Source organism: Numida meleagris, chromosome 4, assembly GCF_002078875.1.
Source record: "Numida meleagris isolate 19003 breed g44 Domestic line chromosome 4, NumMel1.0, whole genome shotgun sequence".
NCBI classification, from domain to species: Eukaryota; Metazoa; Chordata; class Aves; order Galliformes; family Numididae; genus Numida; species Numida meleagris.
This window is the reverse complement of record NC_034412.1, coordinates 90290071-90315771: the sequence shown is the minus strand read 5'-3', so window position 1 is coordinate 90315771 and position 25701 is coordinate 90290071.

The following is a 25701-nucleotide window of genomic DNA, read 5'->3' as shown; positions in this document are numbered from 1 at the left end:
ATGGGGCTCTGAGCTCCTGATAGAGCTGTAGGTGTCCCTGTTCCTTGCAGGGGAGTTGAACCAGATGGCGTTTACGGGTCCCTTCCAATTCAAAAGATTCTAGGATTCTATTATTTAAGCAGCTACAGCAGAGATGATAGCTGAGGGCAACCCCTGCATGTGCTGGGGTAACACATGGTAGCACAGGTAGCAGAAAGTGTCCCAGTGAGCACCAACTACCCTCTACTTCCAGTTTCCTGCAGTGCCTTCCTCAAAACAGATTTCACATCACAGAGCATGGTTTGGGAACTCCTGCTTTTGCCGGTGTGTTTGTGCCAGCAAAGAGATTATTCAAATCCTCTCTTCTGATGAGTCAATCAAGGGGAAGCTGTGCTACGTGCAAGTTAGAGCCTCTGCACGTCGGTATTGATCTACAAGCAAAGTCAGTGACTCACAAGGAAATATTATTTCACCTGCAAAACAATAGCCTAAATATATGGTATTCAGCATATTTTATCTTCTTCCCATCAGCCTCCACTGGGCAACATATCTTATTCAAACATCATGAAGTCATACTTCCCTGGTACAATCATGTTCAATTATTTATTAAACAATGGAGCTTGGAATAGGCTGAGTCCTGCAATGGTCAAACATTTCTTTTTCTAATTGAGTCAGCAAAATGTGGCACAGGTGTCTGAAGTTAACACCGCATTCTCTGGTACTGGAAATGTTTCAAAACAGGATCTCAAAATAATGGCACTGCCATTTTCAAAGGCGTTAGTACTACCCTTGCTAAAAACAAAATATGTGAGGCTTTGCTTGCCCTCTTATCCCAGGGAAAAGATGAATGTTTGTGATATTTCACCTAAATTCACCCCTAATGATTAAGTGGTCTCTTCCTTGGAGATCTTCAAAAGCCACATGGACATGGTCCTAGCTCTAACTGGAGCACAACACAGCTCATGCCCACCCGTGTGTCTCCTATCTCCATTTTTCCTCAAATCATCTTCACTCATAAGCTGAGTATAACCTCTGCACATCCCTAGACAGCCCTGACATAGAATGGCCTGGGTTGAAAAGGACCTCAAAAATCATTGAGTTTCAACTCCCCTGCTGAGTGCAGGGTTGCCAACCACTAGACCAGGCTGCCCAGAGCCACGTCCAGTCTGGCCTTGAACACCTCCAGGGATGGGGCATCCACAATCCCCCTTGGCAACCAGTTCCAGACATCTGCCCATAGAATCACAGAATCATTAAGGTTGGAAAAGGCCTCTAAGATCATCTAATCCAACTGCCCACCCACCACCAATATTGCCCACTAAACCATAGAATCGTAGAATCCTTAGAATTTGAAGGGACCTTTAAAGGTCATCTAGTCCAACTCCCCATGTCCCACCCACATCTCTAAGTACTACATCTACCCTTTCCTTAAACACTTTCAGGGATGGTGACTCTACCACTTGCCTTGGCAGCCTGTTCCAATACATTATCACTCTTTCTGAGAAGGAATTCTTCCTTACATCCAATCTGAACCTTCCCTGGTGCAACTTGAGGCCAAGTACCCATGCATCCCCCAGAACGTAACAATAGCTGCACCAACAGCTAGTACAAGGCCCCCCTGTCTGACTTCAGAGAGAGAAAGAAATGAGACAGATGGGGGAAAAAAAAAAAAGGCATCTTATGAAAATTTCAGCCTTTGAAAATTCTGGCCACTGATGACTAAAACAGTTCTATTACTAGAAATTTCTGAAGTTTTCTGAAGTGTTTTGCAACCAAAACCGTGTCCAAATACTGCAAAGTGCCTTAAAGCTAAGATATTTATAAATGTGGGTTAAATAATCTACTGATTGCAGTATTATGATTAGAGATGAGGCCTACAGGCTGCAGGAGACTGCTCCGATTTTCACCAGGAAATGGTGTGAATAAAGCTAAGATGTAATTTGTGGATAATTGAGTGATCAGTGACAAATATTCCTGTGACACACAACAAGCTGTCATGGAAAAAGTATGCTGCTTTGGCGATGTGTCACTTGTGGTTTTAAACTGATTATTCTAAATAATCCAGTGTCTCAGCTCAGGGTTTGTTAAAAAAAGATCCCCTAAATTTGACCTTTGTGAAGTTTAAATACAAGGAAAAAAAAAAAAAAAGGCAGGGGGAGGTATTTCAAATGAGGTTTTGCTGCAGACTCTGGCCAGGATGCTGAGAGGAGTATGTGTGGGTAAGATGAGATACCCTCTTCACTTAAAGAAATATCATGCAAACAAACATTTTCGGGTCAAAAATCCGAGATGTGCTGGTTTCCCAAGTGTAAGACAATAACCTGGTGTTAGAGCTAGTGTCGCAGCTCCTATTTGCACAGATAGGCTAAGAGTAGCCTAGAATCACAAACCTGAGCCTCCCCAAACATACTCTGTTTAGAACATTGTGCCACCGAAAATTAATTGCATTCCAGCTCCAGGGAGCATTAGCACTTCTCTGAATTCAGGGCCAGCCGGAGGAATAGCCATGCCCTAGGCAAAGAATTCAGCCCCCTCCGGCCTTTGCCCCTTCCTCCAAGAGACTGAAAAGGAAAACTTATAATAAATCACAGCCTTTAGAGACCCTTACTAACTGGAATATAAATGTATAAATAGGAACAAAATGCATTCATCCCAGCACTGTGCCTTTTCTTCCCATCTCACTTTCATTTCTTCTTCCCTTTCTTTCCCCTTTGTCCGGCACATTCTCCTCTCTCCACCCTCCCCCTTGCCTTCCTCTGTTTTGCCCCTTTGTTGCCTTTTCCTTTCTAGCCCCTTTCCAAGACTCTCCTTTCTCACCCTTTCTATTTCACCATTCCCTATTGGCTGTTAGATCTCTTTCCCTCTTTCTCAGCACTATTTTTTACTCTTTTCTCTTTCCCAAGAATGTCCTGAAGATAAGAAAATAGCCCTCTACTGAGCAATCTGTATCTTCCATAGATTGCACCCTTATCACTCTTTGCTTTACGAACAGCAGTTTCCATATAAGATACCTTATAAGTTTTCTCAGGACAGATATTTAAATAAAAAAGAATCTGAAATCACTGGTTTCCTTTGGAAAGTTTAGTATACATGTACTGCTTGCCAGTACATGATACATTACTTAGGAGAAAACTTGTTATCGTTGTATGAGATTTCTGGGTTTGAGGAAGGTTTGAGCAATCAGGTAGTTAAAAACTGATCTGCACCAGCAATGACACTTAGTCCTGCCCAATTTACATTCTGTTATTCTTTCAAGTTTGATGTACTGTGAGTCATATAAAGTGTCAGAAGTTAAAAAACAAAAAACAAAAAAACCAAACTAATTCAAGATCCTACTAGCTTCTCTATTCATATGTTTTATCACATTAACCATCTAAATCTCTCTAACATGATATAACACTGCCAATGGGGATGAATTACACAGTATAAAGTTGCTGGTACTGTTACAGTTACTCCATCAAGAGAAGGGAATGAAATATGTACATAAGGTCCCTTTATGTTGGGATACCTGATTCTGCCTGAGCAGCTGCAGCTATGAAAAGTCTCACATGGTCAGTAGAGCTCTGGCAGTACAAAAACTGTCTGTAATAACCTGATAATGAGGAAGAAAAACTATTCTGTGAATGAACAGTTCAGCTGTAGAGAAGCTGCACAGGTTTTCCTAGAGCTTGCGGTATGCTGTTGACATCTGAAGCATTGTACCTTCATTATGTCAGTGGTTACAACACCTTCCAAAGGGAATCATTTAGCTTACTCTTTTTCCCACGAACTCCATCTCCCCTCTGTCCCCTTCTCACCTGCTAACACCAGCTTGCTCCGTATCTCCTCAGCACTTGCGCTGTGTAGGCACTGCTGAAATTGAAGAGGCAATTTCTGCTTGCAGTTCCTGACCACATCACAGCCAGGATAGGAGGCTACAATGCCCTCTTGCCCACTTGTGCATGTAGAGAGGGGGGTCTGTGGAGGCATCTGTGGAGGTCTGGGAAATCTGACTGTGGTGTTGCTCACTGTTCCATTACAAAACATTGACACTGTTGATTTTCCTGCTCATAAATGGTAGATGATTCAGACATATTAGGGATAAAAACCTAGGTCTTACTGACTTCATCTTCAGGAGCTGTCCTGTTCTCTTTATCTCTGCTCCATTAGAGTCAATGGCATGCTTTGCCATCCTTTGCAGTGAGCAGAGCTAGGAGTGAGACTTCTCAACAGAGTAAAATCCAAACACAGCACTGCTGCTGAAAACAGGGAGTCTTGTTTAAAATATTGAAAACATATTTATTTCTCATCTTTGCTCCTTACATGGCAATGTATTAATGATTTTAATGTTCTGAGTAAAGGTGCATTTTTCCCACAAGGTGAATAAACTTAATTGATCCTTTCATTTTTAACTGCCCGGTGGCAACTGGTCACCTCTTTGCAATAATATCTGCAAAGAAAATAATCTTTCCAAGATCAGATGAAAAGGTGGAGAAAGAGTCACAGTATTAACTGGCAGAGCAATCTGGTTGTTGCCCTAACATATGGGAATAATAAGTGCCAGCCAGATAAAGCCTGAACGCTGAGCTTTCATTTTGTTATTCTAAGCAGAAAAATAAATATTTTTATGACTACATGTAAAGAGTAAAAGCAAATAGAGTTAATATGTAAAAATATACATTTTTCTTCATTATGTGTAATAATACATATTGATTTCATTATGATATTTTTTTAGAGATCAGTTTGCCTGGGAATAGTGCTCTATTCCTAAAATGCAGTCTGCTTTTTTTCTTTCTAAGGTGTTGTCCTAGTGGAGAATGAAAGAGAAATTTTAACCAGGCTGTGTTATGAAGTTATATACTGTTCGGGGGGAAAAAAAAGATATTCGAAAAATGTGAACTAAAAATATTTTTATTTTTACAGTTGAAAGTGTCTGCTTGACTCTTAGTCATGGACTACTACAGGCATGAAAGAAGATATACAGAGAGAGAGAACTAACAGTAGTGCTCCAACTGCAAAACTTTTCAAAAGTTAATGCACCATGCAGCTTTGTGCCTAGATCCTGACAGAACCTCTACACGGAGGGGAAGGGTGCTGCTGCAAACCAGGAGCTCAGAAACTGGGACCCAGGACAAATAGAGCAGAACATTTTGCAGTTCTCTCCAATACAGGGAGGAGTGAAGTTGCCCTTCCCTGAGTCCAACATTGCATCCGTTCTGATGGTTCCCAAATGCTGGGGCTCTCACCTTTACCCTGTGTATCTCAAATGATGATTGAAGGCCATAAAGACTTGGTTTAGTGGGCATGGTTGTGATGGGTTGACGATTTGACTAGATGACCTCAGCGGTCTTTTCCAACCTTAATGATTCTATGATTCTATGACTTGAATTTTGGTAAGCAGCTGTCTATGGCCTTACACACTGGTCTGTCAACAGGAGCCCCATTCTATGTCACCTCCAACTACCTACCATCTGAGTTAATTCAGTGCATAGGCTGGCAGGTCTGCAAAGTTGGCAAGTGAGAAAATGCTAGGCTCTGAATTTCTAACCGTCTTTCATACACTGAACGGGAAGTACTGGGAGAAAACAGCCAGTGTAGCTTAGGAGTAGGACAATGAAGTTTACAGATACCACTGCTGTTTTATTATTCATGAGCTAGTTTAGTCGAAGAGAGAGTCATAGAATCATAGAATATCCCGAGTTGGAGGGGACCCATGAGGATCATTGAATTCAGCTCCTGAGAGTGATGTTTATGTGGATCATGGGGGAACTGGTGCAATAAAGAGACAGAAAATAGCACAGCCCAAAGGCAGACAACCATCTTGCCATGCCTCAAGGTGCAAAGTTTACAGCACCTGCCATGGTTTTGCTGACACTGAAGCTGTATACACCTCCCTCTGAGTCATGTTTCTTCATTTCACACTCCAAAAAAATAAAAACCCATTGACCAACTCCACATTTCTTTGGCCCTACACTCATGCAACAGCCCATCTGTCTGTTTGAACTAGTATGGGCAAGTGGTCTCACCACTGTCATATCCCTCTATTGATTTTGGTCTGGGTTATGACACAGAGGTTAAAGATCAGCATATAAGTACACTGTGCAGACTCCAAGGAGTACTGACATGTGGTGCTTGCAACAGCGAGAAAGTCAAACTGGAGAGTACATTCAAAATGTTAAACAGCACATCTTGGCTTTGCAAACATTAGTGCTGGCTGCAGATGAGAAACTTCAGCTTTTATATCCAGCTTGTCTATTCTATCAAGTATCACTTAGTCTGTGGGCTGATTTACTGCACTGCTATACAAGTGATTTAGCAGATATGGATTCTTTTAAAGAAATGTGCTTATTTGTTTAAAATCTTGTTATCATGTTGTGGATTTGGACTGCAATGGATGTAGTTTTTTTTATCTAGCGAGTGGGTGAGTTTGGAGAATTTTTTAAAAATCTAATGAGTAGGTGTATATATTGCAAAATATTTCTGCAAGTGGGCAGAAAAAAAATGGTTACCACAGATTTCAGTGTTCCAAACTCTGAATAAATGAAGTGATATGTCAGCATTTGTTTTCTTAAGGAAGCAAGTCAATTATGCCTCCTAAAAGAGTAAAACAACATGTAGGTTTTCATTCGTTACAGTCCCATAACTAGTCAGAGAAACCCTTCATAAGCAATGCATATCCCTGAGAAAAAGTGTGATATTCCCAAAGAGGGCTGAAGTGGTTAAAAGGAGAGCCATTCAGGTTGACTCTGAAAGTGAAGAAATTTGGGCTGACCCTAAGAATAGAAACCCAGGGCTGAAGTGCTGGGCCCATGAGGCTGGGAAGAGATTCAGTACTGAATTCACTGCAGCTTTAGTTTCATACTGGATTTTTTTCCAGAGATCTACCTGAATGCCTGGAATCTGCCAAACTGGTTTGAAAACCATGAATGGGAAGTCTAACCTCTATCTTTTCATCTCAGCTAGAATTCCACTTGGGTTGTGCTGGTTTTTCTTCCAATTTGAGAGTAAACAAAGCATAACCAAGCATTTTAAGAATTTCCAGAAGGGCTGGTTCAAATGTGATTTTAAGAATGGGCAAAAACATGATGTGGTTATTTTGTTCAGAGAATACTCTTACAAAGTCTCTGAATGGCTGATGGCCTCAAGGAGGCTTTGGTTATCAGTTGGATCCCAGTGATTAATTTTGGCCCTTTTTTTGTTGTTATAGTTGGTGGAATTGGATTTTAATTCAGGTGGGGAAGAGCTGTTCACAGAATGTTTTACTGAGACAAACATTTATCTGAATTTCAGTGTAAGCTTTCTGATTGCTCCTATTGCTAAGGACTGGTCCAAGAAGACAACAGAGCAATGCAGGACTCCACTGGCCTCTACCCACCTTTCCTTCTCCCTTATGAAAAATTTTTTAAAGGTTTTCCTTGCTTTGGAAGCTCTTTTTATTCCTTCTTAGCTCCTTCGTACAGTTTCTTCCTAGCCTCTCAGCTCTGGCTGGCTCTCCTCTGAGCCACAAACAGGTACTCCACCGTCTTCATTTACACTATGTCCTGACTCATTTCACGATGTATCACATTGCTCTCAAAGATCTGCCCTGAAGTCACAACGTTGTGCAAGATGTAGGTTTTGTTAAAAAGCATGCTAAAGACAAACAACAGAAAATATCATCTGAGAAAGACAAAGAACCTGAATTATTTTTAATCTCATGATCTTCACACTGACTACATCATTTCCAAATGTCTATTTGAAATAATGGGAGAAAACTAAGGCAGAATTTTGGCTCTTCTTCCTTATTCTGCTCTGGTTTTATAATTTCTTTCATACTGTCTTTTCCTCTGTCTCCCAACAAGATACCTCTTTTGGAAATATTCAGCTTCATGGCCTCGTGCCATGGTTTGTTTACTCTACGTTATACTACTCTTGTGCAAACTTTGGTGCAGAGATTTGCTAGACATCAGGAAAGCTCTACTTCTACACGACTTCCACAATGATGAAGCTTTGCAAATAAATAATCTCAGACACCTTTGCAAAAAGTGAAGTGGATAATGCCCTTCAGTGCATCTGAAGTAAGGGTCCCAGTTCTGTGCCAGAGAATGTTGAAGTTAATGGAGGTGCATCCATTAATAACAGCCATGAGATGGATGTGTTGATCTAGGTACTACATCTTCTCTCAGTTGGTCAGGAGATGAACCAGCTAAAGGCTATCTCCCTTTGTTCACATTTTTCTAAAGTTGCCAAATAAACCACACTTTGTTTATCAGCCTCTGTGAGCCTTCTTTGAGGAGACTTGAAGGGTTTTACCCTTGAATTTTACTAGTGCACATATGCATTTTTGCCCAGGGAAGGTAGTGTTCATCAGATCGTATTCTCAACTGGAATCAATCAAGCCCAGCAAACATAGTTTTCACACTTGTAGAGAAATTGAGCAATGGTCATCAGAAGAGGGATGCAGTAATCTACAAAAAGGGCTCCGTGGGGTCCAATGGCAAATATCCCATTGACCTTCTCAGAGCCCAGACTTCATCGAAATGGGTGTATGCCCTCCTTTTAGGGCCACAGATACCCCACAACTGTTAGTAGGCTAATGAAAGCACCATCATTAAGCTGCCATAAAACACATTTGTGGTCATGCATGCAGCTCTTGGGCAGGTTTTATCTGTTCTCATTGTTTGCTGTGTGTTTTAGCACAAAGCCTCAAGACACAGCTTGGCTGCCGTACAGCATTTTGTATAAAGCTGACCCTTAAGCCAACCACAGCTAAGACGCTATAATTTTCATAGAGACATCATGTACTTTTTATGCTCCTTAACTCGACTGCAGTCACAAATCCCTCTTTGTATTAGCAGCTCCTGTGAAAATAAGCTTTAGGAGCTACTTGAAAAAACGTACCTCTGTGACATTTAGCTGTGTTGCCTGATCTTGCCTACTTGCTAAGTGCAGCCCTGCACAGCCTTCCTTCAATACTCGCAATTCACATTATGTGGCAAACTGTGGAGCCTGTAATTCTAATGAAAGATATATCAACCTGCTAAAAAACAGCTATGAATTCATTTTCTGAGTCTGCCCATATACCAGTAGCTGATCATCCTTACCCCTTGCACAGCTCTTCAACATGTGATGTGACTAACTACCTTAAAAAAAAAAGATGATTTAAAGTAGCTTCTGCAGACTAATGATTAGGCTAAACATGCTATTCATCTTGCATTACATTTGAGTAAAATTTATTAATTTCTCAAAACCTCCAAACCTTATGCTAGGAGGATCTAAGCAGCTTCAAAGCCATGCTCTCTGCCCTGAGGAGCTTTCAAGCAGAGAGAAGCCTGGAAGGTGAGGCACCAAGGCGGGCAAGGAGGCAAAGGCAGTTGTGTGTCACCAAGAGCTCCCAATAGCATGGAGCTGGTCTTCATATATTCACACGTTGGGCCAGCGAATAGAGCTCACTGAATAGATTCATTGTCCTTCTTGGGTAATTTACTGTGGGTTAGATATATTAGATATAAAATTAATTAACCATCTTGCTGGTTCTTGCAAATTTGTTATGTATATTTGTTGTCATTTCTTGCAAATAATGCTCAAATAATGTTTAATTATGTGATAGCAGGATGCTAGCACAATGAACCTGACTCCAGGTTGTACAAAGGCCTCTTCATGCTGCTGCAAGGGTCTAAAAGCAAGCGCAACCTAATTTCTGCCCTCTGAGGCTGTTCTATAGCACCAGCATGCAGGGATTTGCTGTGAGTCAGCATCAAGGGCTGCAAAGGCCATGACTTGCACAGCTGCTAAGAAATGGGGATCAAAGGAGCCTCATTGACTCCCACTGGCCTACCATTATAGGGACAGCCCCAGGCCAGGCAGTTGGTGTTGGTGTGCACAACCAATCAGAGCAAGTGGAGGTCGAGGTTTTTTTTTCCAGTCTTAATTATTGAGCTAATTTTGCCTGTGTTTCTCCTTCCCAGTTCTTGCTTTGTTGTCTGCTGCCCTCTGTAAGCCTGGAGCAGAGGAACCAAAGTGTGAATCAGAAGTGGGTCTGGGGATCAGAAAAGAGGTTATGAAATATCAATAGGAGCTGGATGCCTCCAGGCAAGGGGAGGGCTGGATGCTGATGTGCACAGGAGGAGCAGCAACCTGCACTAGGGTGAAGAAAGGTGATCTGAAACACCTGAACAACAAGTCCTGTGGGGCATCCTGATGGCAATTTAGGTCAAAACACTTCTGGTTGCAGCTGTGTCAGGCTCTAAGTAAAACCTTTCACTGTAAGGGTGGGTTGGTTTTCTTTCTCTCCTTTTTTTCTCCATTTAAAGCTGTATCCTTAATGGAAGGAGAAATCAGTACCAAATTTCTTGTGTTCTGTTGAAAATGCAAGCTTGCATGGAAACCTGTGATTCATCCAAGAATGTTTAATCTGCCTTAAGTCTTGTGCCATACCCAATTTGGAAAGCACCTTTCCGCATGATTTTAAGAAGCCTGTTTCAAGTTCCATTTTGCCTGCTCAGTTACCTCCTGCAGAAGTAAAAAGCAGCAAGTACACTTTCCTAGAGAGCACAGAAAAACACTGACCAGTCCCCCAGGAGTCCCTTCAGCTCAGAGGGTTTTTCTTTCTCAGCACAACAATGTGTAATGATAACACCATTACTCTACACCAGAAGGTACGACTTGCTGCCTGCTCTACTGTTACTCATTAGGTTTTCATTTTTTTTCCAAAATAATTTTTTAGAGAAAAGGAGAAGAAAATGTGCAAACATCATCACCTACAGATCTGGAAGCTTGAATAATTTGGCCCAGATGTACTGAATGTCTTCACATTTTTCATGCCACCAGGCAGTCTGAATCTTTGCCCATGATCCTGAGTGCTAAAGGAATGACAAGAATGATAACTTTGGCTCCGTGGTCTCTGAAATGCTCCCCCATCACACTACTGATGAGCATGTCTGGATCCAGCCTGTCCACATCTGTACACAGCTAATGAGAGGAAATTCCCTTGCACACCCTGCACCCTCAGTTGATGCTGCTTTGGGTTTGAATTTATGACATGGTCTAATGCCTGAGTACTGGGTTTAGTGAAAACAACACTGGATAAGGATATATTGTAGTCTTGGCAGTCCTTGTTTGCATAGGACCTATATCCCAGGCTTATGTTTTGGGGTGTGGAAAAAGAGTCACGTTTTCCAGAAGCATAGCAGAGCCATGTACATGTGTCAAAGGGGTAAAGATAAGGCCTCAGTGTGCTCCTGATGCTAGAAAGTGAGTTTGGGTGGCTGGAGCAAAGCTAAGAGCATCTGCTGCAAGCTCCAGCCCGGGGAATAAGCCTTCCTCTCCATCTCCAGCCATGCTCACAGGAGGGGCTGTTAACTCCACCAGAACCACCTTTTTAAGGGGTTTTGCTGAAAAAACTGTCACTAAAATTATCTTGACCTTCTGCCACACATATACTCTTTTTAAAGGGAAATAAAATGAATTTTCTCTCTATCAATCCCCTTGTGAAATATAAACAATTCCTGATAGATTTGCAGCTTACACTAGGAACTGACAGCTTGCTAGTTGCTGGCATGATTGCTTACAGTCTGGCAAGCACCAGGCAACTGTGATGCCTACAATGTGCAATCCCAGAAACGTGGTGTTTTTCATTGCTTGCTGAAGACTACATCATTTGATCTGCTCAGCAGCAAAATAACTGTCCAGGATTGAGAGCCAGCACCCAGAGACTGATCCCTGCAGAAAATCTGGCCTGAACTGTTGTAATTAGGGGTGCAGAACTCTTCTGAAAAGTTGCCCTGAGCCAAGGGTGCTGAGCACTTGGAAAGCTACCCCTGCATTTGCACTTGAGCAACCTGGGCTTTTTGTATATGAACAGTTAAGCTGACCCTGCTTGCGGCCCATTTTGGGGGAGTTGGATGCCTTGATAGGATTCTTTCTGAGTGAGAAGTTAAATCGCAAATAGATTGAGGACTGGCTGGGCACAGCAAATAAAATTCCTTATTTGCTCACATAAAGGCTGCATTCAAAAAGGACGGCACCACTATTACATACACCTATTCCCATCCAATTAACAAGCTGGAGCTCAGCTCCCAGCCAGACAGCAAATTGGGAACCTGCTCAATTTTAAAGCAGGAAAAGCCTGTACTGAGCTGAAGGCACTCATTTGCAGCAGCCAAATGGGGAACAGCCCCAATTCAAAGAGCTTTTTCTGAAATAAAGGTGATTTCAGCAATCAGGTGCCCATCTGTAGAGACAGAGCTTACACCAAACCTTCACCGAGGTAGCAACTAACTCTGTGGGACCGCACAACATGAGTTCAATAGTTCCTTGTGGCTGCCAGGCCAAACACCTGCAGAACACCAGAGTTTGGCTGCTCATGGCAATTTGATCTAGCTGTAGATATACCTGATCATTGCAGGGTATGGACTAGATGACCTTTAAAGGTCCCTTCCAACTCAATTCTATGATTCTATGTCTGTGCACATCATGCCTGTTGCTGGACAGCTTCAGCCAGAGAGACAAGATAGCCATGGCCTGAGGACACGTTGCAGGCCCTTGCCCTCATGAAGCTGAAGTGATGTGCTCTTCTATCAACTGGGCATAAAAGGCCAGGCAGCCTTCCAACTGGCTGTCACCACCACCTCTGGGGATAGCTTGCTTCATTGTTTAGGGGAAAAAAAGCACAAAGGACACTCTTGCTGAAAAGAAAAGCACAACGTTTATGTCATGACGCAGTCTGGGCCTTCTGCCCCCACCCCGCCTGGAAAAGGTTGCAGGCCTTACTCCAAACTTAGCCTGGCAGCTCTGATTATAACAAAGTAAACTATTAAGAAAAGCTATAGGAGTTGAAACATGAGAAAAGGAGATGACGGGGGGTGAGGAGGGGGAATAGACACTCCCCTCTCTCTCCTGATGGAAGATGGAAAAAGGTGCTTGACCTTAGTATGAAGCTCTGCAGATGGGAATGAAATACAAGATTGTAAAATCATGCAGTCTGTAAAGAAAAAAACCCTTCTGGAGACGGATCTGGGCAGAGGCTGCAGGTACCAGGGCCTGCCCAGGAGATGCCACTTTGGCAGGAGGTTCATGAGCTAAAGAAAGCAGCTCCCAGAGAGCACCGTCTGTGGAGCACTTCTAGAAGTATTCCCTGCAAAGTTCCTTCTGCCCCATGACTGTGGCATTACTACTCACGAGTAAAAGGATTTATATTCCATGCATCTCCATTTTTTGTTGATACATGATATCTTTTAACAACAGAGTGTATGCCAACTTGCAAAACTTGCTTAAGCAGACTGTGAGTTGTCTGAGCCCTTTCTGTGTGCCTGTGTCATCTCCACACCTCAAATGTCTTTTGAGCAATATCATACATGAATACAGGAGGTATCATGTCATGCCAGCCTAGTCATCTCTCCTTTCCAACAACTGTATTTCACTGTGGCTTTGGAGAAAGGAACAAAGGAACAATAAACACCTCAAGTGAACAATCTAGGAATAGTTAATCCATGAAAGAATTTTCTTTCCTATGCTGTTGGTTTGCACTTGGACTGCATCCTGAAACACGAGTGTTTTGACTCCTGATTCTCCCCAGGCAAAGAAACCAGCTTGCCACGGGGTTATTGTTACCAACCAGCAGGGTAGGCTCTGTCGCAAGGTGTCAGCTCAAATTTGGGTATTAGCACAAACCATTTAAGGCTGGTTGGGAGAACGCCACTCCTTGGTAAGGACCCAGTGGAACGGTTGCACGCCAAGCTCTGAGGATGCAATTCTCTCCTAGCTCTCCGTCCTTTTGTAATCATAAGTGATTTCTGTACTGGAAACTTTCAAAACAACTGCCTAGTTCAGATGACATTACAAAATTTGAATAACTATTGAAATCATGGGATCCTAGAAACTAAGGGAAGGACAAAACACTGTGAAATCTCCCTGTATCAACCTGTTCCAGAGAGGGAGATGTCATAAGCCAGTTTCTTCTAACATGGAAGCATACTTAAACTTTTCCTAATATCCACACTGAATGACTGGGGAAAAATGACTATATTCCATTACAGTTCTCTGGTGTTCAGACAAAATTATTTTCTTTTACCAATCAGGGCAAACAGAAGTGAGTTTGTGCTCAGTTAGGAAAATTCAGGGACAGCAGGTGCGATTTCCTTCTGGGCCCATCCACAGGGATCACATTGTCCCCCATTACCCATGTCCATGGGCTGTATCATCCTTTCCAGCTTTATAATCTAGAGTTATTTTGTGTTCTTTCCATGTTTTCTAAAATTGGGCATCGCCAGTTCTAAGCAACATGGTTTATATAACTAAGGTACATAAACGTGGTTAGTGGCCTTTTCAATATTCTTTCCTCTTTATGGAGAGGAATAATGAGCAAACCTTTTAATCCTGGAGCAGTTTTTCATGACCTCTGCAAGAAAACGGTTTCTGATAAAAGTCTTTAACGGATTGCCATGGCAGTCTGAACACTTGACTGGGTCTCACTTCTGGCTATGATCTGACTTATTAATTTTGGCCTGGATAAAAAAAAAAAAGCAAACCAAACCAAACAAACAAACACCTTGAAAATTACTAATCCTCGCTTAGTGCTGAGGGTAAAAAAATAGTGTTATTTCAGCTCCAACTGATGTTAGTTACATCCTTTCACATCATACACACATAAGAAGTACTATTTTGAAGGGGAATGATAAAACACCGAGGCATTTGGTCTCTTTTCAACTTTCAGGCTTGATGGCACCTTCCAGTACCTCTGCCTACACTTTTCCAAAAGATCCCTTGCTGTCTCCTCCCCCCTCCTATTTCAGAGTTGGAATTCAGAATATCTGTCTTTGCACTTGAGCTACTAAAAGGTAGAGGCCATTCCATTTCCAGCTGATGTTTTGTCCTTGACCTTCCCCTTCCATTTATGTCAACCTCATGATTCCAATGTAAATTATTTGAAAGAACTGTATTATAGGTCTCATATAGTGCATTTCACAGTTGGATCTTGGTTTGTGGATAAAATTATGGTAATTCAAGTAATGTGTTAGAAGTCTTGAGCCCTTATCAGCTTTATAAAGGAGAAATGACAAAGTTGAGTGCATTTTACCAGATAAATGTGCCGTTCCAGCATCACTTTGTCTAGCAAACTGTCAATTTGCAGCTATTGAGAGCACCCTTCTAGCCTGTAATTTCTAACAGCTCAAGCAGTGTGTGCTGGTGAAATTCATCTTGTCATTATTCTGTGCTTTTGTCTTGTAATCTTAATCTCACTCTCTCCAGCTACAACTGTTTTCATCAACAAAAGAAACGTCTTACAATTCTGCCTGCCTTCCAGGACCACTGAGCCCCAGCTGAGAAGCCACCCACTAGATTATTCCCATCTGAGAACAGCTTAGCACAGCAGTGCAGATACCTTCCCTGTCACTTCCATGACAGCTTAAGGTTGTGTTAAACACAGTGCATGAAACATTGGCTGCAGTGCTACTAGAGAGTGTTTTAGTATGTCCTCTATGAGTTCATCTTCATTTGTGGTTTCTTAAATTTGCCATGACCTTAAAAACTGGAGAGAAATTTGACGCTTTGGCACCAGTACAAAATGCCAATGAGGTCTGCATACAACAGAGCCCAGGAGCTTTTGTGAGTAACCGCTGTCAAGCCCTGTTGATTGTTTTCATGGAGAAGTATTGTCCTTTGGTGTTTTTGAATGTAGTGGTCAAAGCTGTTTTGGCATTGCTTACTGCTGCGGCTGCCAGGCACAAGCACAGAGATATTGCTGACACAAGCCAGGCAGTGTGATCACATTAAGCCTATGAGCAACCTTGGTCCTTCATGGGCTTTTGCAAAAGTTGAGATGCATTTATTGTTTTGACACTCAAAATTCACCTGGTTGATAGAGAGGGGAGAGAGGAGGAAAGGAGGAAGGCGTAGCTCCAGACTTTGCTCAGCTGGGTTTGCAAAGAGTAAATCATTGCAACATGAATGCATCCTCACAGCTAGACTTCCCATGTGCAATGTAGCAACCAGTGCACATCATCCCAGGCTCTTTTCAGTGATCTGCAGTGACATGAGAAGGGGCAATGGGCAAAAACTGGAACACAGAAAGTTCCATACAAACATGAGGAAGAAATTCTTTACTGTGAGCATAGCAGAGCATAGGAACAGGCTGCCCAAGATGTTGTGGAGTCTCCTTCTCTGGAGATATTCAATATCTGCCTGAATGCCTACCTGTGTGACTTCCTGTAGGGAACTTGCTTCAGCAGGGGGTTGAACTCAATGATTTCTACAGGTCCCCTCCAACCCCTGTGATTCTGTGATATCCTGCACCAGCTTACCCTGGTGAGACTCAAGTCAGAGCTCTTGTTTCTAACTCTGAGAAAAGTCACTGGTGGGAAACCCAGAGTTGACAGTTCATTAAAAAGTTGCAGTAGCCATCAGGATGTGGAGTATTGATATACTTAAACCTTAATTCAGTTACAGTCCTTGGGACCTTCTCAGCTACCTTTCTTGTCATTTATCATATGTGCACATCTTTACCCGTAAGCATGAAGTGTGTCCAGACAGACTCAGAGATAAACAGCCCCCACTAATTTTGGTGACTAGTTTGGCCCCTGAAAGCTGTAAGTAATTGGATGCAATTGGATGTGAGCTCTCAGTGCCTCAGTGGAGCTGTGTAGGAGCCGTGCTTCACACCATTACAGCAAATTCACACCCAATTTGCATGCTGACCCATTACATCTACTTATCTAAAAGTGTCTTTTTCTCATGACAAATGTGTAAGTAATTGCACACTGAGGAGGATGCTTGTAAAGGCAGTTCAGTGGAGTTTTGAGCTGTGCTTATCGGATTCTTTTGTGTCTTTTTCATAAAAAAGACATAAAAAGTGAAACATGAGCTGATATGACTGGTTTTATATACTGTGAAGCAGGAACCTTGAGCAGTTTAATATTTTACTACCATCAATCAGTCCTTTCTCCCCAGCTGAGAATACACTTGGACTCAGCTCACTGAAAACACTGTTTGTGGCAAAACTAAAATAAATAAATAAATAAATAAATAGACAGAAAATCTTTTCCCCTGCCTCCCAAAACCTAATAGCTAGTAGCTACATTTTGTCTTTACATGCATCCTCTTTGTTATCAGCACAGGTTATTCTGTGTGGGATGCTTTGTACAAAATACATGATAAATATTTTTGTATGCAGTGGACCCTTCAGTCATGGAAAAACATCATGCAGCTTGACAACCAATAATGAAAGGCTTTTAAGTATTCTTACAGAAAAGCAGGATCTGTTGATTGGTTTTACTTATTTTATGTGTGTCTGTACAGCTACAAATGTTAAGGATCCAATGCCAGAAAAAAGGATAAGAATCACAAATAAGAACCACAACTTGTTATATTCTGTTATTGTATTTGTTACCTCGCTCAAGAGAAATAATTCATGTTTAAAAAAAAATTAAAAATGCTGGACTTCAAACAGGAAAAAAATTGCTTTATACAGTGGGACTGGGTGGCAAAAAGAAACTGAATAATTTCCAAGTGTGACCAGTAACAAACAGAATACACCATGTGGCATACATCAGCCACATGGGGGGCTGTTGAATTATGAAGTTTTTATTGCTGCGGGTTTGGGTTGTCTGCATGACACGTGAAGTGACAGGAACACAGAAGCCCCATAGGCTTTGACCAGCGAGAGCCATTCGAACTTCATTGCAGCACTCAGAGTTGCAGACCAAGAACAAAACAGACGTGTGGGAAGAACGTTTCTCTGCACAAACCAGCAACAACAACAAAAAAGCCGGCAAAATTTGGAAAGGTTTCAGAAGACTTACAATGGAAAGAGTGTATTCTATGTAACTTCTTAACTTTTCCATCAAGTTATTGTTATTAACTTCAGTAGTGAGTTATATGCACAGAAAGGCCATTCCTGTCCCCCCAGAGATCAATGCCAAAATAGATGCGACGAGATAAATGGGGTGGAAAAGCCTTGTTTTGTGGAATTTTGAAGACAGTGGGAGAGATTGAAACCTAGATCTGAGAACTTATTTGTGTGTCTAAATATCCTTCTAGAAATAGGCTTTAAAGACTTGGCTGCTTTTGCACAAGAAATCTGTGGTAAGGCTGAACTCCCCCTTAGTCTCCCTCCACGTCTGCAGTAACACTTAATCCATTTTTTTCTTCTGGATGAAAGAAGGTGCAAGTGTCCTGGTGCATCCTACCTCCTCAGAGCATGATTGTATTGGACATCCCTCTATCACATCTTGCAACAACTTCAAGCTATTGCCTTTTGAAACCTATGGCATCAGCTCTCTAAGCTCTCCTGGGGAGTATAAAGTTGTAATTTTTCCTAATTCGGGGATAGCTGAGGAGGGTGAATCCAAGAGGGAAATTCTGTTCCTTCTTGCTCACATCTCCCACCTCCTGTTGTCTGTAGCCTGGTTCCCGCTTATGTCCTCTCAGATCATTTGAAGCGGCATTGATTAATTAATAACTTGTGTTTGTGTCTAAGGTCAATTGGACAGTAGAGACAAAGCTTTTCCTCTGTTAATCTTCTGAGCTCCTGAGAGAGCATCTCTCTTGCCCTTTTCAGAGAACATATTTTTTTAATTAACTGTTATTATCGAGCTGTTTAGAAAAATCAGAATTACAGAGCTTCAAAGATACAATTAGCATAATGTAACAGTAACATCATTAATGTGGACTGGCATGCATTCACCCAACGGGGAATGGTTACACAGAGCACAATAGCAGCTTCTTTCTGCAGTAGCAAGAAGTCCCAACCCAGGCAAACGTCTTCTTTGTATTGCACAAGCAGAGAGCTGCCTTCACATGCCTCTGTTCCATACAGGGATGCTGTAGTGCTAGCAAATGTGAATGGCCAGCAAACAACATGACACGCCATCAAAGAAAAGTAGGAGAGAACAAACTTTTCACTGACTGTGGCAGAGATGTAAATTCCTTTAGAATGGAACCACTCCCTCTGTCTGTCTGTCTCAGTGTTCTTGAGGAACCAGCCCAAGAAGGGAACCTACAGACCACTGAACGAGTGCAAATTTCCTGAGTTAATGGGAGATGTGTCAAGCGTAGCAGTAGTAATGTGTATGAATAAGGAAAGAAAAATTCTAATAGAGAGCTAGAGATTGTCAGTCAAAGGGAATCACAAAAGATGCCATGTGCTCCCTTGCAAACCCGCCTTAATAAAGCGGATGAATTTAGCAGTGGAGACCACAGAGTTTTGTGTAGACAAACTCTGACATCATTGTTGGCTGGAAATCATCTCAATAATTGTTTCAAGCATTGTTTAGTTTTTTTCTTGAGATAGCAAATGTTCTAAAACTAAAGAAGCATGTATAACACCTAGATGCATATTCTCCTCTTTTTTCAGGATTTTATTGTGAGAGGTACTCCTTCAGACACAGAAATTTCTGCATGTTGTAACAGAGCTGTGGGTTTTTACTGACAGCAGTACATAGTTTCCATACTAAAGCTTATGTCCCAAGCAATAGGCCTCTGCTTAGTGCATATACCTGGAGTACTTAAACAAGTTTTAACTTTTATGTGGGTTAAACATGCTTAGAGAGTTTTCTAGTTCTAGCAGTGCAGTGTATCTATACACACAGGGACGTTCCGTGGTGGATTGGGTGTATGTAAACTCTGCACAGCTCTTAGTACAGACTGCACTGTCAGAAACCTTTCCAAACAGCCCTCTGCAACTGCCCCACTGAAATTTATCCCATTCTTTCAGTGCTTTCTTGGGCCATCCAGACTACTGATTACTCCATGTGAACATTCTGAATGCTTACCCATGTGCTGGCACTTGCTTAACAAGAAATATGTTTTTGTTTCTTGACATTTCCTTACATTGAGTGCTCTCTCCATGCCTCCCTTCCTGAGGGCCTTGCTGCTCTCGTATGACCATCTCCACCCCAAAAGCGACTTGATATAAAAGGTACACAGAGCCCAAAGCCTATTAGGTCCTATTTAACTACTGGCATACCTAATGACATACCTAGTAACTATGACTTTAGAGCTCTCTCACTACCAAGGTATCTCCAGGCTGTCTGAGATGTTGGGCTGCAAAGTTGTTGTTGGCAAATTTTTCATCCCAGCTGCAGAAAATGCACTCTCTCCAATCATCTTATGAGATCTGTCTTACTGAACATTGGGAAAAGCAAGCTATGCTCAGGGTTCTTCCCCAGCCTGGGCTAATATTTTGTGAGACTGGATTTTGCCATGAAATTTTGGATATCACCAATCTGTACTTAAAATGAGATAGCCCCTTGTATTTGGAGCTCAGGCATACATTCCTGGAAGATAGACTCAGGACTGCAGTATTTAGCCCAGCAGGGCCATGCACTGCTCCTGGGAGTGAGTAGGTGTCACAAGGACTGTTGGAGAAAACAGCATGAAAGCTGGCTTGGTATCTCCCTGATTTTCTTTGTCATAAGGACTGTTGTTCAACCTGCCAGAATTGCTGAGCTGCTAATTTTTGATGCCTTTCAGAAGTTTTGGCTGTGTGTGACTTTCACTGGCTCATCCTTTGAGTTTCAGTCAGTGTTGCACCCACAATAACTAATTCAGAGATTGTGCAAGGACACGTTGTGAAAGTTGCTTTGAAGCAGGATACGTGCTAGCCGTGTTAGAATGAAAAAGTGCAGGGGTTGGAAGTTGCAAACAGAGCTGTGTATACAAAATTCATTTTCTGGCTACTCCCTTGAACTGAGAACAGCTAATCTTAACAAAACAAAAGCAGACAGGCAAGAGACATGGTCCAGAAAGGCACAGTCAACCTGACTTATCAAACAACTGTGTTTACATTTTGACACTGTTTTATTCCATTAACAATTACTGATCTAAGACAGTTCTGCTGGGGTATTGGAAATCTTTACAGCTCCAGGGGAAAAAGTGTATTCTCTTAACAGTTTTGTTAGCTCAACAATTTACTCTTTATTTATATTGGCTTTGATGTGAGAGAAAAAAGTGAAAAGAATGTAGAAAGTGGGCAGTTTCATAATACAAGTATATTTATCAAGTGAAAGGGGCTTAGGAGACAAGGAAAAACTGTAACGTGAAACACTGCAAAAACACAATTAGGAACATAAATATGAAATTAAGTGCAGCCTAACCTGGTTTCAACCTTTGCTTGCCTGGTATGAAGGTAACATTTTTTAATGGCATTTCCAAAAAAAGAAATACCTGCTTCTATGAAATAAAATTCAACCAGGAAACTGCACCAGCAATCGACATCATTCTGTTGGAAGGAAGACTTAAACTTCTCCAGTCAGCACTCTCCTGAAAGGTCTTCGGATTACATTTATCTGTGGAAGGAGGAGGGGAAGGGCAAGTAACCAGATATTTCTAGGACAGTCCACTGTAGTGAATGGATTCAGTATAATCAGTAGCACCCTACAGAAAGGTTTGTGAGCTTTGAGAATGGCTGATGCTCTCCCTCTCAGTCTCATCTTGGAGACATTATGGTTGCAGCATCAGTTACAATAGGAAGATCTTACTTGTGTATGCTTGTACTGAGCTGCAGAACGCAATGCACAAGCTTTGCATACTTGGGAAATAAATCACGGGATGTGCCTATGATGATAAAAGGTTTCAGTGCTTGTAGGGTTCTTCAGTTGTGCAAATGGGGAGTGGAGGACACAAGAAGCCCTTATGGTTTCCTGTCTAGAGGCCAACTTCTCTCTGGACACCAGATGTAGCAATGAGGAAAGGATGGAAAGGTTTTGCTTGTGTCATTTCTTGGGTTTACCTGATTCCTGGAATTCTGTTGAATGACTCTTCTATCCCTCTGGCCCCTGTCAGGATTTACAAACTGTTTCCTGTACCTGAGGACATGGGACATTCCACCTGGAGCTGTGATGGTAGAGATGAGTTGCACACAGCCCTGGCTCCATACACTACTACTTGGCTAAGCATGGGGATTATCCACACCTATAGAATGAATGAAGGACCGTGTTCTCCATATGTAACCTCAGATGAGCCATCTGGAGACATTTATCATGCAGGAATCTATCTGCATAAATTGGGCAAGTGTACATTCAGCCACCTGATTCAAATATCCCGAGGTATCTCTTCTCCTTGCACATGGGAAAACACATGTTTTCACAGTTCCAGAGCCAGTTTGAAAAAATAAAATGATCATTTCTGGTATCTAGCAGAAAATCTTTTCATTTAAAATGTTCCTGAGAAAGATTGCACCGGAACATCTCCCAGCTGATCCTGCCTAAGGAAGAGCAGAATCCAAGCTGCTCTTTTCACTCTCTTCTTGTTTGTTTTCCATGAGAGACTCTTCTCAGGGAGCAGGATATCAGCTGTCCTATGTGACAAAGAATTCTGTTTCTCTTCTTAGTTTCTTATCCAGTTGTTTTCAATGGGTGAGTTTGTTTTTCCTGTATGATTGGAATAATTACCCTGACAAGGCGAATGACTGGGACAGATGTTCTCCCTAACTGATAATAAAAGCAGTGTCCTTCAGCTCTGTGCTGGCTGTGAACTCCACAACCACCCCACAATGTCTCACAATGGGATGCAGGCGGTGAATATTTTAGAAAGAGAAGTGTTGTTGCTGATCTTCCTTTTTATTTTATTTGGGTTGCATATTAGGAAAAATTTCTTCTCTGAAAGAGTGGCAATACGTTGGTACAGGCTGCCCAGGGAGATGTTTGAGTCACTGTCCCTGGAGGTGTTCAAGAACTGTAGAGGTGTGGCACTGAGGGACATGGTTTACTGGGTATGGTGGGGATGGGCTGATGGTTGGACTGGAAGGTCTCACTGTTTTTTTTTTTGTTTGTTTGTTTTTTGAACCATAATGAGTCTATGATTCCATGATTTCAGGGGAGGACAGGACGAAGTCTGCTGGGTTAAATCAATCTGTGTGTTCACTCTCCTCAAACAGAAAAAAAAAAAAAAGCATCTTTTCCTTTTAAAGCTTCTAATTCTTGAAGGTTATCTGCTTTTTGCAAGACAGAATGACTATAGTTTTGATATTTCACCATGAAATGGTGCTGCCAGCTGTCAGCAGCTCAGGGAACAGTTAATTACATTTTTTTTGCACAGCTGTTCATAAGAGTGTAAAAAGCTGCTGTTCTTCTAAAAAATTTCTGGCATCAGTTCTTTGAGGAGAATAGTGAAGAAGTGTCCAAAAAAACTGCAACTGGAAAGGCAATTCTTCATATTCCTTTTGTGAAGTAAAAATGCATTTCCTCTGGTGTAAAGGGAATCAGCTTTCTATTCTGAGGTTGAGTTGGGAATGGTGGTGTTTGAAATACAAGGGAATTAGCAGCCTTCAGTCCTACAAATGCCACTTCCAATCCAGGACCAGATCTTCTGTGGCCTTATGAGAAAAAGGGCAGAGGAGCAGTAGACTGTACCCATGCAATGCATTTGTGCAGATGGCTCACATGCATCAGATCCTTAGGTGGTCTATGTGTACTAATCCCAGGTTGCTCCTTCCTGATGGACAGCAAATGCCCCAACTTCATGCATAACACATCCATAGCTACAGCAGGAATCTGAGATTTGGGTTTCTGGCAATAGGTTCTTACCCCATTCTGGTAAATCCTGCAATACTTACATCGCTCCTGATAGTTTACTTTGTAGGTAGATGTGTCAGACAGAGGGTTGTGGGGAACTTATTTAACTTGTTTATCTGAAAGGATTTATTTGTGATAAATGAACTTTTATTGTCAAAAAGGGTTCTGTTTCAACAAATTCTGGCTCATAAAAAATATGGCCAAAATATTTTTTTTGGATATTTTCTAAACCAAAACTTTTGCCCTCTAATTTTTAAATGAGAAAATTATTTTGACTTCTTATAAATGCATGTTGGGTACTTGTTTTGCTTTTCAACAGAGTGGTTGAACCAAAACAACTTGGAAATGATAACATATTTGTATTGGCCCATACAGATCTCTTTTCCTCTTGGAAGGCTCCATTTATGAAACTCACATTCTCTTTTTCATATTTGTTAATTTCAGTTGTTTAAGGGTTAAGACATCATTTCAAGCTACTGCTAGCACATGGAGAAAAGGAGACATGCTATTCCTTCGTCAGCTCAATTCTCTTGAAAGGTATATGCTTATTTAAGTTACTTTTCCTGTACTCCTTCAGCAGGCAGTGGAGAAAGAAGGTTTTGAAGGACCTACCACCCTGCAGGCTTCTTAGCTGGCTGTGAAGTGGGAACCAGCTGCAGTCTTCTACCAAATCCATTGTTCCCCAACTCAAATTAGCAGAGAGAAATCCCAGCCACATCCCTAAGGTCACTGACAGGAGGAGCAGAGTGCAAAATTGCAGGACAATGCAAGACTTGCAACTTCACGAGGCTTGACAGCTAAGGTGGCTTTTGCCCACTTTCATGTCACTGGGGTACAACTTCCTGGGTTTCTGCTGCATGGGGAACATAGTGGGTGTTTCTCAACTCTGACTTAATCCACTGCAAGCCATTCCAAGGGCCTGTCCCAGGGAATCCTTTCTATTCTGAATTTGCTGTCTAAGCACCCTCCTTATGTCATTCACAGGGTACTTCTAATTCTTCTGCCTCCTCACTCCACCGTCGAATCCTTCGTCATTTTTGCAACTTCATGCGTCTCAATTCTATTCCAGGCATGTCGAAGACCTCCTCAAAGGGCATCACCTTTCTCTCTGCCCCAAAGCTGTTAAATCTTGGCGGGGATCAGTTTTGAGAAGGGCATTAGAAGGCTTTTCAGCATTTCTGCAGATCTTTAAAACAGTAAAACGTTAACTGGAAAGAGCAACAGCTCTTTGTCTGTCTCTGGATAGACAAAAAAAAAAAAAAACCACTGAAATCTACCTTGCAGCATTTGCAGTTTTAAATGGTTCACTACAACAGAAGTCATTTTGAGAATTTTTCAGCTTCTTCATCCCTGTTGGCTGTCTGATTTCTTTATGAAGTTAAGAATCTTAGGAAAATGTGGAAAATTTGCAAAATAATTGAAAGGGATGCTGCTGACTACCATGCATTCTTGTCAGAAATGGGGCATTTGAAAAATTTGAATTAGAACTCATCTCTGACAAAAAAAAAGGAAATTTAATCCAAAGAATTTACATTATGTCAGTGAATAGAGACCAGCTGAGTCATTTAGGAAAAAAAACCTGCCAAGATTTAGAAGCAGGCACTTGGCCCAGTGAGAGCACCCAAACTTCTTGAGCACTTCACTTCCACCTCTCTACCTAAATGTGAATGACTGATTTTTTTCTCATGAGAAAATGTTGCTTTCACTTTTACTGAAGTATTATCTTTCTGCAAGAGAATCTTTCCCAATAAAAGGCTGGTGGGTCTGCTAGTACATGTGTTTCTTTCACTTTGCTTGATTTAAAGAGTTTGAGGGTAGTGATAGTGTGAACTGACCACTCTCTATGCTTTGTATTGAAATCCTCCAACATGCTATCTGCAGTACATCATCTGTTGCCAAGATCTACCTCCTCAACAAATAAACAAACAAACAAACATAAAAACACATGACTGCAATTATTCATTGTGGGACTTTGGAGAAGACTTCCAAAGATCTTGCATCCAGGCTCTGAAAGCTCTCTCTGGTACATGTGAATCCCTGGTTAAAAGAAAACTGGAGCATGTTGGAAAACCTTCTTGTGTTAAAGTCTTCACAGGTTTCAAGGCATGATCTCCGTCTTCGTGCAAGTTCTGAACATGTTATCATTCTGCAGATATCCATCACTGTCCCTCATGCCCTTGCCTAACCGGGCAGTGAGTGCCATGGCTTGCTCACCTTGCAGGTACTGAGAGCACCTGGGACTGTCAGTCCCGTT